A 19,708-nucleotide genomic window follows, 5' to 3' on the forward strand; every position below is an offset into this window, starting at 1 on the left:
TTGTCAATGAAAGATAAAAGAATGCAAAAATTTTTTAGTGCACTTAACATTGCATTCATAAACAACTTGCCTCACTCAAAGACAGTGAAGAGACAGGACTTACAAGACCAAACTGAAAAGTTATTGAAATGTAACTGACATATCAAAGGGTTTGCATGACCTAGTGCTGAAACACAGCATGGAGTTGGATACTACAAAGGTGGGCCTTGGGTTCCTTCCTTCCTAATTTTACTGTATTTGGGCCTCTCAGGGAGATCCTTACAAACTTTCTGTTCTTCTCCCTTTGCATGTTACCTTTAGTGTGAATTGTTGGCTGTAAACCTTTGCTTCCCTTACTGTATAAAAGGGAGGCCATTATGTTTGTTACCAGGAAGGCTTCTGTGGATAAACCACGGTGCTACATCTGTGTTCCCTGTTTGAACTCCCTTATAGTCCTGTAGGACATTTTGAGCTTTCAATGTTATGTTACACTGTTAGTTGTCTCCTGCAGAAGGAGCACAGAGCAGTGTCTGCCATTCACTTCAGAGAATTTCCAGTAGAACACAGCTGTAATAACTTACAGCAATGCTAAATGCTACCTACTCCAGAGGGGCCAGAGACAGGACACAGGAAGTGAGGTGGCACTTAGCTTATCTCATCCCTTTGTCTCTTCCCAGTAGCAGAAATATTTCTTCTCCTTTTACTAACCACCTGACTAATGGAAACATTTACTTTGTTTTTACTTGATGCTACCACAGCAAAGATACCAATCCTCCAAGGACATTTTTGATTTAGCAGTATTGTTAATAATAGTTAATTGGCAATTCAGTTTTATTTCTATTTTATGGTATTCTGTGTGCATTCTTTAATATCTTTGTTAATAAAATAAAGACATAAACAAAAGAAAAAATGAACACAATCTAGAAAGTGCTATAATTATGTTCAGAATTACATACTGTTTTCAAAAATGCAATCAATGATAGTTTTGTTTATATATTTGAAAGAAATCAATGCACAATAGAATGTGTGATCAATATATTGCCTTTATTTCAGTTCTATAATTGAAATTCAATATTTCATGTATCTTATTTAAGTTGTGAATTTATCAGACTATACATGTGAATTTTTATTAAATACTGTAACTGTGAAACTTATTATGATTTGTTTCTATATAAGAATAATAAACTTCCCCTAGAATTTTATCTGTGACTGTGTAACTAAATATCTAGAAATGTTTTCCTAACTGGCCAGACAGTTTGTCTACAATATAAATGAATAAAAACTATGCCTGAATGTATCAAACATATTAGCTATTCTGGATTCCATCCACAACTCATATTAAAGTCACAGTGATTTCAGAAGAAAGCAAAAATAGGAAAAAATCACTATACTCCTTACTATTAATTTTTTTGAAATTTTTAAGAGAGATGAGAGTCATACTTGGAAGAGATCACCTTTCATGAAAGCATATCACATGTGATAGCAATGGACTTTTCTTTTCTTTTATGAAGAATAATGATTTAATGTTTAATTAATCTTATCCATTTCTGCATTTATGGGATGGCAGAGAAGAGTCTGCTTTATAATGTGGAAAATTAAATATTAAAACCTTGGTGCCTAGCAGACTTACATTTTCTTATTATGAATGAGCATTTTCACTTTCTGCACACACAAAGAAAGACATAGAAGATAGATGCAGTCACTTATCTTCTCAGAAAAGGAGAATTCAGTGCATCTGAGAAACATCTTGCTGATAATAAGAAAATGCATTTGAAGCCAAAACATAAAAGCATACCATAAACTAATTATCTCATAAAATGGACGTTCTTAGTTCTAAACACAAGAAAATAGTTCTTCATTTATTTTTTTTAATTTTGTATGTGAATACCTAAAATCAATGGATTCAATGTTCACAAATGACACTGACTTAAAAAGAGTTACAATAAGTTTCATACTCTATGGTGTCTTCACTAGTGAGAAAAATTAAGTAACATATTTAATCAAAGCTAACAAATGGTAATAGACTAATAAACAGAGTGAATTAAGACCAAGTAAATCAAAATAAGTGATTTAAATACTTGATTATGTCCATGGTTAATTAAAGTGTGATCCACATAATACAATGCCTAATCCAACATTGTACTTGGCCTTACATAGTATGTAATAATTGGAGCATTGTTTTCCAGTGTGTTATTATTTGTAACAAAGCAGATGGAAGGGTACACTTCTCTCGACTAATGGTGCAAGGCCTTTCATCTCTTCTTGACTTGTTTCTTTCTCCAGAAGATTAAAAATGAACTAATGGATATAAGAACGACTTTACAAAAAAAAAAAGTCTAAACTTAAAAGTACTACCATGATTTTTTCAGCTAGGTCATGCTGAGAAAGGAGGAACCTAAAGTCCTCCCTAGGACACAGAATGAGTTCAAACAAGTCTGAGTAATTTAGTGGGACCTCACCTTAAGGTCCACAGTCAAGAGTACTCGATGGCTGTAGCTCTGTACTGGTTGAATGTTAGCCTAGTGTGGGCCAGACTCCAGAACAGGCCGCTAATGAATCTAAGCTTGTTTTTAATATGTTTACATGGTTTTCTAAGATATTGGCAACTTAATTTATAAGTATATAATTTACTGATTCCATGATTGAACCCAACCAAACTGTTCACATTTATAATGTATTTCAATATCTCATATTCAAAATTATTAATAGAACTATGGAGGAATGAAGTAAAGAAACCACAGAAGTTAGGAAAACATTTCATCCCAATTCAATGTCTATCGGTCTGATCACCCTCACCCACACAGACAAAACAATGTGCTCTCTAGAAATTGATCAGAGGGAGTTTATGGCCCGCATACCTCTTTATTCTTCTATAAGAGACCTAACTCCTATCCACCTAATTATGCTCACTTAGGTATACAGCCCCTATTCCAATTGAATAAATGCATCATAGAACTGCAACTACTTTCAGAAAGCACGTGTTTCTTAGATTAAATGATCAAATATCTAGTCCAGCTCATTCACCAGCTTATTTTATTATATTCCTTCAGTATAGTAAGTTTTAAGGACCGACTTAGAAAATTTAAGTTGCTTTTATTCAATAGTGGAAAACATTTATATTATTTCACTTTTCCAGTGCTGTTCAAAGATCTTCCATTTCAACAGGATAAATCAGTTATTTAAATTAAGAACCAGGAGTCATGAATATGGAATTATTAAGATCCTATATTTTCTAATAATGAAAGCTATAAAAATTTTAAACTCTTTTTCACAGGCAGTAATGGTTAGTCAAATCAGTTGGAAAGAATTTAGTCATAATTATTGCCATAAAATATAACATTAAATCTGTATGAATTACAACTTCAAGAAAACATATATAGCTGAAAAATCCTGACATTCTTACTGTATTCTAGGGATTTGGACAACAATCAAAACTAAATTAAATTGTTACATTAGACAATATGATACTTCAGAGCTTTACTCTGCTTAAAACTCTAGGCATTCCTTGATACTCAGATTCAATGTATGTATTGAAGCCAATAAATAAAGTTTTCAAAGTATTCTGCTGAAGTTACACTATATGGGTCTCTTACCCATATATTATTTTTATGTATATTTTCCAAAGGGAAAATAAAGAATTTAAAAAACAAAAACATAAATTCAGTGATTAGCATCTGGGTCTGTTTACAATTAATAAAAAAGGAGTAATAAATTCCTTACAAATTTGGTGTTCCTGAACTGGAAAAAAATGTTTTATTTATTTGTGTTTCATAGAATGGAAATGATGACAAAAAATAAAAATAAGAGGGAAGTAGAGTCATTTTAGATATAACTAAAATAGACAATAAAATAGGCTTTCTTTAAAATTTCAGATTCATACATCAGGTTATGTTTGCATAGTCAATGAGAAGAATACAAGGAATCTGAATTAAATTCTTAGATTTCTGTACACATGACCATTGTTCTCCTTCTTTGCTACCATTTCACATTTTCAAATCAAGATTATTTGTCTTGAAATTATAGAAAAAGGCAGCCCACCTTTCCATACTTTGGTAATCTCTCTGATCCTGTTAACAACAAAGGAAGATAAAAGATTTGGCAAGGAAAAATGGGAGAGATGGAGCTTTGCAAGCAGGGATTTGTTGATTTATCAGAGTGACTGAATTGTCTGTTCTGTGTCGCTCATCTATAAAAGAAAGGTTAGAAAACAACCATAGTAGGGGAATGGCTTAACCATCGAGAATTCAAATTTAACAGAATGTTTATCAATAGCAGTGCTTCAGAGAGTGACTGCTAGTAACTAGATATATTATCTGGGCATGTGTGGAATTTTTCTCTTCTAATGAACAGTGGCAAGAAATTCCACTTGAAATTCAGCAGGTGAAAATGATGCAGAAAAGATGTAATGAAAATTATTGCTTATTTATTTTTTATTTGCATTTTTTATATGTCTCACTTATAATTTGGTATGCCTTGAACTTCTAATAATTCTTTTTTCTAAGTCTGTAGAGTGTTAAGATTATGGGTAGGAGATGCCATTTCAGACTCAAGCTAACTATTAAGTACATATTTTAAAAGTCTCACTTTAATTTTACATTATTGCCATTTTGGTATTTTTAAAATTATTTAGTGAGTCGGGCAGTGGTGGTACATGACCTTAATCCTAGTACTTGGGAGTCAGAGGCAGGTGGATTTCTGAGTTTGAGGCCAGCCTGGTCTACAAAGTGAGTTCCAGGACAGCCAGGGCTACACAGAGAAACTCTGTCTCAAAAGACCAAAAATAAAATAAAATAAAATAATATAATAATGATATTTAATCTGCCATGATAATGACTATTTTCAGTTGCTTTAGATATAACTATAAAAGCTAACAGATAAAATTATCCAACTTTTAAAACCTTACAAAAACCATGGTCACTATATCTTCTTCTCTTGCCATTTCCAATACAGCAAAAATTAGGATTTTAAATATTTAAAAACTCCCTGAGCTTCTTAGATTTAGGTCATTTCATTTCAACAAAATACCAACTTATAATTTCATAGATAATCCTTTATTACAGAAATAGCTGCTTAATAACCAGGAAATAAATTATTCTTTGGGAAACTTTAACTTAGCATGATTTGTGTTTATCATCACTTCAAGGTGATTACAAGGTGACCCTGCACCTCACCCACCAATAACATGGTCCTAGGCAACCAACAGCTGGAATTTGGTTCTCTCAGACAATTCACTTAGGTTTTGTTCTGAGTAAATACACATATTCTTCTTCATCAATAGTCATCCACTATTTTTTTTTGTAATTCAATAAAAGCCTATACCGTTATATTGTAGAACATCAGAGAAGCACCAACAAAGAACTCCATAGGCAAAACCTAGAGACATGCATGGAAGGAGAGAAGGCACTCCAGGTGAACAGACTCAATAGGAAAGTGGGGTCTCATTGAGTAACTTGGCAGTTTAGATAACTTGAGTAATCACTCACATATAATTTTAAAAAAACTTTCTTTTTTTTTAAAAAAAATTTATTAGGTATTTTCCTCATTTACATTTACAATGCTATCCCAAAAGTCCCCCATACCCACCTCCCCACTCCCCTACCCACCCACTCCCCCTTTTTGGCCCAAGCGTTCCATTGTACTGGGGCATATAAAGTTTGCAAGTCCAATGGGCCTCTCTTTCCAGTGATGGTCAACTAGGCCATCTTTTGATACATATGCAGCTAGAGTCAAGAGCTCTGGGGGTACTGGTTAGTTCATATTGTTGTTCCAACTATAGGGTTGCAGATCCCTTTAGCTCCTTGGGTACTTTCTCTAGCTCCTCCATAGGGGGCCCTGTGATCCATCCAATAGCTGACTGTGAGCCTCCACTTCTGTGTTTGCTAGGCCCCTGCATAGTCTCACAAGAGACAGCTCTATCTGGGTCCTTTCAGCAAAATCTTGCTAGTGTATGCAATGGTGTCAGCGTTTGGAAGCTGATTATGGGATGGATCCCCGAATATGGCAATCACTAGATGGTCCATCCTTTCGTCACAGCTCCAAATTTTGTCTCTGTAACTCCTTCCAAAGGGATTTTGTGTGTGTGTGTGTGTGTGTGTGTGTGTGTGTGTGTGTGTGTGTGTGTGACCTGTCTGTCTGTTTTGTCCGTACATGTGTATAATGCTCTGCTGTCATGCTTTTCTAGTCTAAAAACAGGAAGGAAGTTTCAGTTAAGTGGTAGCAATGAGAAGAGAGATATGAAATAACCCAGCCACTTATATGTATACATTCATAAAATTACTTATGTAGAAGAATTTACTATTACTTTTCACTACAATGTATCTATGCCACTAATTTTATACTTCTCTCAATGTTCACGTTTCATTTAAAACTGTTAATTTTATGATGTGATTAATGGAAAAATGCAGGAAAATTTAAGAAATATCAAAAGCCTACTTTAAATTTTCATATATATATTTTTCTGTGTATATAATAGGGATTTAACATTGTAGATGATGGTGCAAACTGGGAAATACATTGAAATTTGAAATTGTGCATTGGCTTCAGGGTTCAACTTGGAAGAAAAATTAAATTGAAGCTCCAGCTTTGAGAAGCAAGGGGAACCAGAATACATATTCCATACCTCCCTCCATTTTTCCATAGGTCTTAATTTATAGGGAGAATTCCACATGTATTCATTTCAGTATTTCTCACATTTTAAATAATAGTGTAAATATAAAATGCAATATTGTAAAATCTGATATAGGACTAAATATCAGTAGTTTGTGATGATTTTTTTAACAGAAAATACATAGTTGTTTACAAAATATTTTTACTAAGATATAGACATATTCTGAGGAGAGGTATGCCAATAAGGAAACCAAAAAGAACTTGGAAGTGCATGACATAAATCTGTGAGTAGCCAGTTAAAACGAAAGACATTTTGAGATAAGTAAAAGTTAGAGAAGTTAGGGTAGATTTGCAAAGTACATAAAGTGTGTTTTAATATGTTCCTATTATGTTTTGCAGATTACTATTTAGACAGTTGAAAGAAAAACATTTGCAACCAGTACCAAGGAATCTTGGTTGAGCATAACGTCTCTTATTCCCAGCAAGCAAGAAAGGGTCTGTCTGACATACATGTGTACCATACTGCTTCTTAGACTGCTCTTGCTTCTTTCCAGCTGCTACTCTGGACTCTGAATTGTTTGAAGATAAGCACTATGGTTGTAGAATATTTCTCTTAAAAGAGCACCTAAAACCCATTGTGCCTTTTTTTCCCAGGAAATGTCATAGTCAGCCCTCTGAATGGTCTATTCAGTTCACTGTAGCAAATAATACCAAAGTATAAAAATATAGGAAAACACATCAAATCTATAGCTTGAGAAAACATCGTTATATTGTATTGTATCTACTACAAATAAAATCTACTGAATCTATATCTATCTATCTATCTATCTATCTTTCTATCTATCTATCATCTATCTATCTATCTATCTATCTATCTATCTGTAGTTTTAAATGAATAATGAAGTCTAAGATCTGGTAATGGACTCAAGACACTATAGACTAAATTGAACATTTGAACCATAATTATAACAAACATAATAAACTAACAAAAATGTTAGTAATGATGATGAATGTTTTCTTCAATTACTCATACAACTCCATTTTTATCTCTCATCAAATTTTGTACATGCTTTATAAGTAAAAGTTTTATAAAATGAAAACTAGTTATTTTATGTATCTTTTAGTTTTACCATATATGACTACTTTGAAAGGCTAGGATATCTTATTATATCTTATTTGAATTTATATAAGTGTATGCGTATAGGGGATTATCTGTTTTTTGGTGCATGTTTATGTGCAAGGTGCTTGTATGTGTAGTGGCACAACTACATGACAATGTAAAGTATAGAAGGCAACCTCAAGAATCACACAGGATTATCCAAGTTATATCCGTGTGTGCATGTGCACGCATACACACACACACACATACCTACCTGTCTCTTTTATAATATTCATGTTTCAATATCACCTATGAGAACCAAGGTACTGTTGCAATAAGCTAATGTATACCCATGTAGTAATGTAAGGATTACAAGTGATTAGAAATCTATTTTAAAAACAGTTTGTATATTGAAATCTAAAACCATAAGCTCAATCAATACATCACAGTACATAGCAGTATTTCTTCAGTTATCTTTATCAAACAAACTTTTGTAGGTCAAAACTTTGGGCAATCCAATTGATTCATTTGTAAGGACAGAGATATGGCATAAATTGCCTTTGATTATAAAGAATAGTTACCAAAATAGAGATGACTCAACTCTTGCACGGTGAAGATGTGCTGCAATGTGTAATTGGTTCTCTGCTGCAGTGACATGTAATTTTATAATACATTTTAGAACATTCAACCTCGCCACATTTTCCAGCACTGTGGAATAGTGAGAGGCCTTACTATTGTTACACAGTCTACTGCAGCTACTTATGTGCTATTTATACACAGAAATGAAAGAGAATTCTTACTTTCCTGGTGGTCTCTTCCAGCCACTAAAAAGCTGCATGGCCTAAAAATGTCATCAACCACGGGGGCTATTTGATTTGCTTTGTCCATAATCGATTAGTTGGCTTTTACTAGAAAAGCACAACTCAGAATTGTCTAAAAGGGAAAGGAAATATGTACAACTCCATGTCAAAAATTTCTACGAATTTTCGAAGCTGAAAGGAATGCCCACAAACATTCTGACTCCAGTTGTATTTTGAGGAGTCATGCATAAATCATGTGGCAAAGAGAAAGAAATGTTTCATGACACAGAGAAAGAGACATATTTCTTACCTCAACTAGTGTTTATAAGAACGTTCGCAGACTGGGGAGAAGCCCATTATACCAAAGTGGAAAATGCCTGAGCTCCTTTTCCAAAGAAAAAGCTTGATAACCCATCTTTATAATTGACTCATAATTCCTAGCAAAACACTTAGACTCATGGAATCCCAGTATCTTCTCTCAATCAAAGAATAAAATAATACATGCCTACTTCATTTAGTTGTGTGGAGCAAATATTTGGTCTGTTTTCACATTTGAAAACACACTATAAAACACTCAGTATGTGTGTCCTACATGCACAAGAGTCCTGCAGGTTGCATAACTTACCTGAAAAACAGTGATAACTGTTTTGTTATCATGCTTTCTTTACAATCAGTGTCATCTGTTGGCATAAACTTGCAACTGGACTTACTTCTACTATGTTGAAATACAATTTGAAATGGCCATTCATACTATAGTACTAAAAACCTCCATCCATCGATACTGAATTCTTCTATGAAACAAAGTGGTACATTCATGTTGTAATGTGAAACACGGTCAACAGTCTGCAGGTCTTTATGATTTTGTACAGGTATCCTCCATAGGAGCAATCCACAAAACCAAGAGGATGCCGAACAACGGCATCCCCTGCCATTCTCAAGGGCACAACTCTAGTCAAAGGGATTGCATATGCTTCGGTCCTGACACCTGCCACGTTGTATTTTGCATAAGGCACGGTGGATTCTGTCAGGTGAACTGGTAATAGCACAACCATCTGAAGCACTAGCAGAAGACTTTCTTTTGACATCAGCTGTCACACTGTATGGGAACCAAATTTGCTTCACTGAAATAGTTTGCGTTTTGTTCTGAGCACACCACATTGCTCCGAGAGTCTTTGAGCAGCCTTATTGACTCTTCAGTGTTATTAGCAAATCTTAATCGCTTAGAGAGTCAGCACAGTTGGGATCTGTAATCAGAGCAAATTCCCCATTTGAATCTAGCACAGAAGTTACCAATGAAACTAACAGAGGGATAACACAAATACAGTGACTCCATCTCCTGCCCTTTATTCTCTGTGAACGAAACAAAGGCGTGAAGTAACCCACTTGTAAGCTTAGTATTCCTGGAATTTGCATCATCAACAAGAATATGAACACATCCTGAATATATTACTGTTAGTTTAAATTTAGAAGCCTCCTAACAATTATCAGTTTTGCTTTTCAGAGTGGATGGTTGTACATCTGGATATCCAATCCAGTCGAGAGGCAATCCTTGTAATAGGTTCAGGTTGCACCATAGCCTGACATCTGCTCTGCAGTACCAATCTGACTTTGCATAGGAACCCTTGAAATGCAGCAATTAGCCTTCCATTAACTCCAAGCAGTTCCCATCAGCTTGTATTTTTGTCACAAATGATAAGCACTCACAAATTAAGCCAGCTCAATTATATATAAGAAGTCTCCCTTTTTTGGTGTTTTGGATTTTTTTTCTATAAGATTGGAGGCTGTTCTTCCTCTGAAGTTTACCCTCCCTAAGGTAATACCATCACTGTGTTCCCTCGTGTTACTAAGAAATCCCATTTTCTAATCACTCCCCATGGTTTCATATTTCAACACAATAATGCACTTAAGGTTTAAGGAAGGGTTAAATCATAAAAGAGCATACTTTCTGCCATCAAAGGCACTGATTTATGACAAGAGCACTTTTAGTCAATTATTGTCTAAAAGACTAAATGTCCCTCCTGGGGTCCAGAATTTAGTCATAGAATATGTCTGGCTTGCGTTGCCAGAATTGGTCATTAATTATGATGACCACAGGTAGCAATCCATATATATCTTAGCTTTTTGTGGAAAGCATGCAGCATGAACACTGCTTAAGAGAAGGCAAATGTCACTGTGCTGGTGGAAAGCCTAAAGTGGAAACATGTGATAAAATTAAGACCGTTTAAATGACCTGTGCCAAACGATTGAATTCGAAATTGGAAAAATTAATGGAGATGTATAACGTCATACACACACTTCTCTTTCTTATTTGCCTAGATCTAGACAGGAAAAACAACAACAAAAAAAAAAGACCCAGAGGAAATAAAACAAGGATACCACCTCTCCTTTTACTTTCCAGGTTGTAGTGTACAAATGATTCTACAACCCAGGTCACTCTATAATCACATCCATTGCATTATAAAAGCCCTGCATCTTGGCTTCAACTAGCAAAAGCATCAGTGTTTTGGTTTCCAGGTGCATATCCTCCTGCTTCATCTTAGAGCATCTCTCCCATGTCAGGGATTCTCCATTTAGCAAACATCAATACTTTCAATGGTGTTTTCATCCTTTATGAATGTGGTACCTTAACTTCCACAAGAAATACTTTTAGATGATTGCCTGCATACCTTTTTTTGTTAGAGAACTTTATGTTCATCAGGGTAATGGTAATTTTGTTACTATTTACATAATTATTTTCCTTAGATGAATTGTGGAAAGAGAGACACATGTAAATAACAGGACAGGTTCATTAGGATCCAAATTTAAACACAACCCTATGGCATAACATTGTCTTGTAATGTAATTAATTTTTTTTCCTGCTATAATAAATTGTTAAGTTTTACTAAATATTTCCTGGATATTCTTGTCACCTTTCAATTTCTCTATGTAGATATCCTGCTGATTCACAATAGAAATGAAGTTGGAAAGACCTAAGTCCAAGTCCTCAAATTTAATGATAAGATTTGTATTTAGACAGTAAGAGATTGGAGTTCCTTTTGATCAGAGGATCCATTTGAGTGTAGATTTGCATTTTACATTAAAATTGATGTGAAATCTTACTCATTGTTCCTTTCCTAGTGGTTGTTCAGAGAGGAATATACACCCAGCTGCATATTACAGAATAAATAAAGATAATCTGTGAACACGTGCAATGAAATTAAGAAAAGATAGGATATAAAAAAAAAAGTTAAGAAAATGTGTGAGCACAAAAATGATAGGATTTTTCTTTGTCTTCCCAATTAGATGAAGATGGTGAGACCCTTGTCTGTCCTAAATATTCCATTTGTGGTAGCAATAAAGACTGCTGGACTCTTTCTTATTTATGTTAGCACAGAAACATCAATAGGTTCATGTACTCAAAAAGGCTAAAACATGAAGAGTTATATCTCTCAAAAGTCTAAACAAAGAGGAGAGTACACATTTGGCCAGGCACATAACACATCTTTCTTGAGGAGGAAAAGAACTAGGAAGCAAAAAGATAAGGCGTATCCCACATAAACAGAAATAGTCTCCTCGGTGACAGAGGGCTCCATCTGAATTCCTCTGTGAAATTCAATCAGCTTTAAAGTTTATTGTCTGTGGCATGCATTAGGTAAGTCCTGAAAGGCAAACTGTAAGGGAAATACCTCCTTACAGATTTGGGATATGCTAAGCAGTGAGCTAAATTCCCAAACCTCTACTTTTTGGTAGGCTAAACACTGCTAGAGATCACACTTGTTCTCACATCCCTGGAGGAATCAGGTGTTGCATATACCTGCAGGGCACAATACCCACCACACAGGACCTCTTTTAAACTAAGAACTGAGAAAGGTGCATGTGGGGAATCTCTAATATAAAAATGTACAAAAAATAATGCAAATTAAACTCTGTAGAACAATGATTCCCTGGCCTGGTGTTACTTCCTAATTTACAAAAGTGAGTTTTAATTTGCCTAGTGATCGTGGGCTTATTTGCCAGAAAACGATTTTAAAAGAAACCATTTTTGAAATGAAAATGAGAAGGAAGATTCCACAATTTAGTAAAGTGTGGCATTCCCCTCTCCTAAGAACAATAATTGTGTTTTCTGTCCTAATGGGCTTTGTTCAGGTAAGAAGAGAAGCCTTGCTCTATGAAACGTGTTATTAGGGGTTGCTTCACTACAATCCAAATTAAATCAAGTCCATCAATCCTGAACCATGTCAGTCAATTAGTAAAAACTTATTCCTATAAAAGATCAATAGTAAGAAGTATCTACAGTTCTGGGAACAAGAATGTGCATTAAATTTGTAAAATGTTAGACAATTGTGCTATGGCCAACCAACACTGAAAAGAACAAAAATGTTCAGGGCAAGAATTCCCTGTGTAAATGACTTTTATCCTTCACTGCTCAACAATGGAAATCAAGTGTCCAGAGGCACAACGGAGCTACAGCTTATCATGACTTCCCTCAAAAAGCTTTGGTTAGAAGGCTTACAAGGAATGCACAAGGAATAAAGCCAACCAACTGGATGAAGCACGGTTCTCTTAGAGCTTAGTGTAAGAAAAAAAGAAGACAGGGTGTCACAAACTCCTTCAGCTCCTTCAGTCCTTTCTCTAACTCTACCATTGGGGACCCCATGCTCCGTCCAACCTTTGGCTGCCAGCATCTGCCTCTGTATTTGTCAGGCTCTTGTATCCTGTATCTGCTCAGAAGTGAATTTTTCCTTTCTCTATATAAACTCACTCTGGACAATGTCTAAGGTCATAGCTTTCAGCTCCTAAGTCTGATCTATGGCCCTGATCAATCAGTCTTGGGGTATGCTTTCAATAAACTAGCCCTGTTCAACTGAAAAAAAAATGGGATGGGTTGTCTCTGCAATAATATTCTAAACTAAGAGTTTAGAAAGCAGTTGATGGCCTAGACGGTCATCAATGGGAGGAGAGGCCCTTGGTCCTGTGAAGGTTCTGTGCCCCAGTATAGGGGAATGCCAGGAATGGGAGTGGGTGGATTGGGGAGCAGGAGGGGTAAGAGGGTATAGGGGATTTTCAGAGGGGATCCTAGGAAAGGGGATAACCTTTAAAATGGGGAGGTGATAAAACCAAAGAATAGATCTTTGATCTTCAGCACTCCATTAGAAAACATAGTCTAAATTTAATATAAGATAATGTAATATAAAATGTATATCATAAATTTCATGCTGACATATATTAAACTAAGTTCACTTATATTTCCCAGTGATTCTAGTCCCATCTAGAATTTAGATCTACTTGACTCCTACATCTGTGCTTGTATGTGTATGTAAACTATATGCCACCTTTTATTATTTGCTCAAATTTTTAAAACTAGAATAGAGTTTATTTAGGGCATGGGGAGGGAAGTTAAGAGGGTAGTAGAGGCAGAGAAAGACAGAGAGAGGGAGAGAGCAGAGAAGTAGAGGCCGGCCATGGCCATGAGCACATGGAGAGAGGGGGAAGGGAAGGGAATGGGGAAGGAGAGAGCAAGAGCAAGAGAGAAGGTAGAGATCAAGAGATTAATTATTCAATTTTGTAAAAATACTTCAGGAATTTATAATTTCCCTATCAATCTTTTATTTTGGAAAACAATAAATAATTGAAAGAGAAATGAAAGTTCATTCCACCTGCTCTTCATTTCCTCCCTAACAGGCTTGTGATGTAAATCCCTGGTACAGGGCTTCCATGGCATGAAAGAGGACCTGCACTCAACTAATTCTAACACACACAAGGAAACAACAGAAAGGAAAATCTATTGCATACCACCATGCAAAGCAGAGCTGATAGTTTTGGAATACCCATTTTAACATTTATTGTATTGTGTTATACAAAGCCATCTTTGAATGACTGTCTAAATATTTGTATCAAGTGTCAGAGAAATAGAATTAATCAAGAATCCATGATTTATTCTGAATGAGATGCTTGGGAGTGAAGCATTTCTTTATTAAGATTCTTAGGCTTCTTGGAAGTGTTCAGAATTCGTTTTTTTATCCTGTCAACTTTTTGTTCTTCCCTTCTTAAACATGATAAGAATGTTGAGGGATTTTCTAACTTCATTTAGTACCACGAAGCTCAACAGTGTTAATTAAGGCAAAGCATGATTTCTTAACAATGAGAAGAGAGTATTCTTTCCAACAAGGAAATCATCTTACCCCGTTAAATCCCCAATTTTGATGTTGTTTATGCTGTACTTTCTATGCTATACAGTGGTAAATTCCACAGAGAAGACTTTGTGAAGCTAAAGCCAGATATTGATATAGGCATGTTATAACTTTTAAAATATGGGACTATATCCTGAATAAAGATTAAGTAAGGCATTAATTCATACTAGTCCACCTTAAGGGCAAATTACTCCTGGAAGGTTACAGTACTATTTTTATAGGATATAAAATATACCAGCATAATGAATGAAAAATATTCATAAAGTGTTTAGAAGTCACTTCAATGACATTCCTCAAACTCCAGAAGAGAGGATATATCTATCAATAAAATGACACCAAAATCATATTTTAAAAGAATTTAATATTAACACTTGCTTTTGAAAGATGACATTATAGGGTTTTAATATCTATAATCAGAAAGTCTTCTGCTCTTAACTTGCAAGGCAATAAGTTTAAGAATTAATTTTGCCTGCTATAAAGCTAGCTTGCCTTTAATCTTCATATTTAATAGGTCTCTCTTTACTGAATGTTGTAGGCAGGTAATTGAGGAAATAGTCCACGTTCCATTTCAGACAACATGAAATGACATTGAAATGTCTCCAGATATTTCTAGGAAACTCACACTAAGTACTCTGCTGCATTTGATATCAGACAAGAGCTGAAATCTTTGTGCATAGTACAGCATTTGCTAAGCTACTCTATAAACATACACCGATCTTTCTTACAATTCACATGTTACTAAGCTAAACATATATAAAATAAAATCTAATTTATAAATATATGAATAAAAGTACAATAGAAGATGTCCCAGACATCCTGTATTATTTTATCCAACTTCAATACATTGATATGGTTTTAAAAGCAAATATAAAACGAATGAAACAAAACAAACAAAATAAAAGCCACTCCTAGTTTGCTTCAAAGACACTTTGATTGTAGTTTTCTACCCCTAGCTGTGTCAATGGCAATGTTGAAAATTTTGCTCAGTAAACTTTGTAAAGTGCACAAAAATATCCACAAAGCATCAGAAATAAGAAAGTGACTCTATCCAAAATAGATCCTTCCAGGAATCTTTGAGACCCTTTACATTTAGCAGTGGCCGTGGTTACATTAAGTGGTGACTCAGGGAGGCTTTCCAAATCTGAGGCACTTTCAATGCTTAGGCCGAGCTGGCAACTTCTTTCTCTTATATTCTTCCTCTCTGCCAGAAAAGCCTTCTTCAATCAAAACAAACTTTCAGTTTAGGGGAGTTATAGTTTTTCATAACATTTAAGTTCAGTAAATAGTATAGCTTTTTTTCACTCCTCCTTTCCCCCTTTGAAAGTGGGATTCCAGTCAGTTCAGAATCCATTGTGCTGCTCGCTCTTTCTCCCAAGGTTAGTTAACTATCCATGGTTCTGAATTTTGCTATATATGTGCCCAGAGGCAAGGGGAAGCATTTTTATACATACCAAGTAGATGAACAATGTTGGGAAGATGCTCTAATGGACCGTTTCTTTGCTCCCCTTCTCTAGCCTGCAGCATTTTATCTATTCTGCATCTGTTACAGTTCATCTAAAAAGACTCCCGAAACTATTGTTTTTATTTTTAACAATCTTTTCTGTTTTTTCATTTAATTTCTTATTTTAAACAGTTGAAATTAGGTTGCTAGGGTATTTCCACTTTCAGAACTTTGTTTTTTAGTACAAAACAGACACGTTTCACAAAATAAATGTCTTTATCCTTGCAACCTTTCAGCTGTGCTGTGCTTCTCAACTTGGAGTGTGTGTGTGTGTGTGTGTGTGTGTGTGTGTGTGTGTGTGTGTGTCTGTGTGTCTGTGTGTGTGTCTGTGTGTGTCTGTGTGTGTGTGTGTCTGTGTGTGTGTGTCTGTCTGTCTGTCTGTGTGTGTGTGTTTGTGTGTCTGTGTGTGTGTGTGTCTGTGTGTGTGTAGTGTTTGATTGTTTGTTTTGGATTCTCTGTTTTTTGAAGCAGTACCTCTTTGTGTCCTGTAACTTACCACACTGGTCTTGAGTTCACAGGTATCCACCTACCTCTGCCTCTGGAGTGTTGGGGTTAAAGGAAGGAACCTCCCAGCTAGGGTGTTATTTCCAATAGGAGAGGCATGGTCGAGGCAGTGGGAAAGGAAGAACAGATGTTCACATAACAAATACACAACTGTGAATGACTCTCTGCTAGGAGGACCACAGCATGATGTTCCATGACATCTAGGCGCACAGTCGGGGTCCAGCTTTAGGCCTCTGATTTGGGCCGCTTGCTCTGTCCCAGCAGAAAAGTCACATTTGCCTTACTTTAAAGTGGCCTCTTTGGCTCATGTTCATAGTAGTGCTAATGGGCTTGAAGAGGCTGCCATATCTGTCCTTTAATCAAAAGGAATAATTACTGAGATTGAGCGATATGGGAAGAAGGCCAGAAAATTTGAGCCTGTCTTCCAACAAACTCCCACCTTTTCCACAGCCGAAACCATTTCTTTCTTTCGATGCTGTGAACACACTTATGCGTGGAGCATCGTTTACTTTCTCTTCATCCACATGTATTAGAAAAGTATTTTTGCAAATGAGCTGCTAGGAAGTAGCTGATGTCTGGGCCAGATTGGTCCCTTTTGTCCTATGGGGTCTGTGATCTTACTAACAAAGGACTCTCTCCTTTTGTCTCTTCTCCCACCCTCAGTACCAGTAGATGAGTATGCATTACATACAGGATGAAACTATCATATCCTTAAACAAATGTCCTTTTCAAAAGTATAATATAAAGCAGACCTAGAAAGTTTGCTGCCGTAATGATTTCATGTTTTGCTGATCTTGGTGTTTTCCTCTGAAAGGCTTTTTAGTGGTCCCTAGTGAAACGTTGAGATCAGCATTTAAATGCCGGTCTATCTTTTTTAACATACTTTCAGTCCTCAGAAGTCACTACATCTCTGAAGCTTTGAGAATGTATAAAAATGTCTCAGTTGTTAAAGATACCTCCCATTCCCCCCTCCCCTGCAATGTTACATTAATTGGACCTTGCAACCTTCTTGTCCTTGGTGGTTTGGAGGAATCAGACTACTAACATTTGTTCAAGACCATTTCTTATGTGAAGCAGATGTCCCCAGATAGTTAGGGACCAATTATAGGAATTCTCATATTCTTTTGGATTTTTTTCATAGCTGATGTACTTGCAGTGATTCCTCTCCTAGGTAACAGAACCATGCACATGTTCAGGGAGATGTAGGAAAGAAAAACGGAAGCGAAAAGAGTAATTATGTTGTTCCTTGTTGTCTACAGTAACCAGCATTTGCTTAGAATGCCCATGCATGTTTTAATTTAAATGAAAAGATTAAGCAAAAGAAGTCAACATTCTCTTTAAAATCACCACATTTCTGAATCAATCAACATATTCATTTAAATAGAAAACAGCTTTCTATTCACTTCAGTTCCTTTTCCTTTCTTTGCCCTCTGCTGTCCTTCTCTACCGTCTTTACACACATCATAAAGACATTTTTATTTACCACTCCCTACCAGAGGAAAATCTTATCAAGGCCTGAGGATTTTATGTTCCTGATCATTCACATCTACCTGTTAAACTACAAAACATATACAGTTGTCCTGAGATGAATATGCTAAGGTAGAGAGGAGACTTTTATCATTAAAGGATTGATTATAAACCGGGCATAATAACAATATGGCTTTATTCTACTCCAGACAGAGTAGGAAGATTATTGAGCCCATCACAACAAAACCTGGTCAAAGAGGGAATACAGGACATACATACACACACATACACACATGTATGCACACATGCACACATGCATACCTCCACATACACACAGGCACACATGTGAGCACAGACATTACTATTGAGTCCAGTGCTATAAAATCATTGTATGACCTCATCGGTCATTTTGAAGCATGTACTGAAACAGATTTTGAATAGTTTCACCTGTAAGAGAATTGGAAGTTGACAAAAATCAGAATGTTTGCTTCCTTCCCTCCATTTGTGCTCTGACCTCAAAGTTGCTGCTCTACTATAGTCTGCAGCAAAAAGAGCCAATAGTTCTGTAGAACAAAGGGTGAGAGACAGTTCTCCAAGAACTTGTCAGTTTTGAAAACCTTGTAGCAAATATGAAAGAGCAAGTCAAATGTAGCAACAGCATGGAGTCCTGTTGCTGACTGCCTCAGCTGGAATTCCTTTTGTCTCTGTTATGTCATACTGGGCATACTGTGTCAAGCATATGCAAGTCTCATATTTCTTTATTTGTGAAATGTTATCACAATAATACGTATATTAGATATGTGAGGAAGAGTTAATATGTTATATTAAGTTTAGCATATGATGTCTCGCACACTGCTAACAAATATTCATTATTGAATTAAATTTATCTTGTGTTGTAGAAAAGAAGATAAGGAACCGTAGTACAGAAATGGTATTGTTAAAGCAGAAAATAAGCTATGAATACTAATTTCAAAATAATTTTATTTTGTATTCTTCTAAATACTTGTAAGACAGTGCAACTTTTGTGGAACAGAAGTTGCAACAGCAATTTCTCTATCTATTCAGAATAATGATATAAAAAGTCTCCCTAGGCCACTCTCTGCTACATATGCAGCTAGAGACTGGAGCTCGGGGATGGGGGGGGGTACTGGTTAGTTCATATTGCTGTTCCTCCTATAGAGTTGCAGACCCCTTTAGCTCCTTGGGTACTTTCTCTCCCTCCTTCATTAGGGGCCCTGTATTCCATCCAATAGATGACTGTGAGCATCCACTTCTGTATTTGCCAGGCACTGGCATAGCCTCACAAGAGATAGCTATATCAGGGTCCTGTCAGCAAGATCTTTCTGGCATATGCAATAGTGTCTGGGTTTGGTGGTTGTATATAAGATGGAGCCCCGGGTGATATTCTTAAACAAAATGCATTTAAGACTGCTAAGAATATCAAGAATGAGAACCATTATGTAAATATAGAGACAGATTAGCAGCTAAGGCATATTAATAAAGTGATCCCACACTTATTCTTAATTTGCTAATAAACTACTTATAAACAGAGTAACTAGTACTTATCCTTTATAAGAACAGG

The 19,708-nt window shown here is 35.7% G+C and overlaps 1 protein-coding gene across 7 annotated transcripts in view; it reads right to left on the bottom strand.

Annotated features, from left to right (window-relative positions):
• Pcdh9 (protocadherin 9) overlaps positions 1–19,708 on the bottom strand; it is an 879,135-nt gene that overhangs the window by 781,955 nt on the left and 77,472 nt on the right. Inside the window, exon 2 of one of the 7 annotated variants that reach the window (XR_003950833.1) lies at positions 1–19,708. This exon is cut by the window's left edge and continues 14,231 nt beyond it; it is cut by the window's right edge and continues 73,526 nt beyond it. The exons of the other annotated variants lie outside the window; for them this stretch is intronic. The gene's annotated coding sequence lies outside the window, so the exon portion shown is untranslated. 7 annotated transcript variants of the gene reach the window in all.

This window comes from Mus musculus, chromosome 14 (assembly GCF_000001635.26).
Source record: "Mus musculus strain C57BL/6J chromosome 14, GRCm38.p6 C57BL/6J".
NCBI lineage: Eukaryota > Metazoa > Chordata > Mammalia > Rodentia > Muridae > Mus > Mus musculus.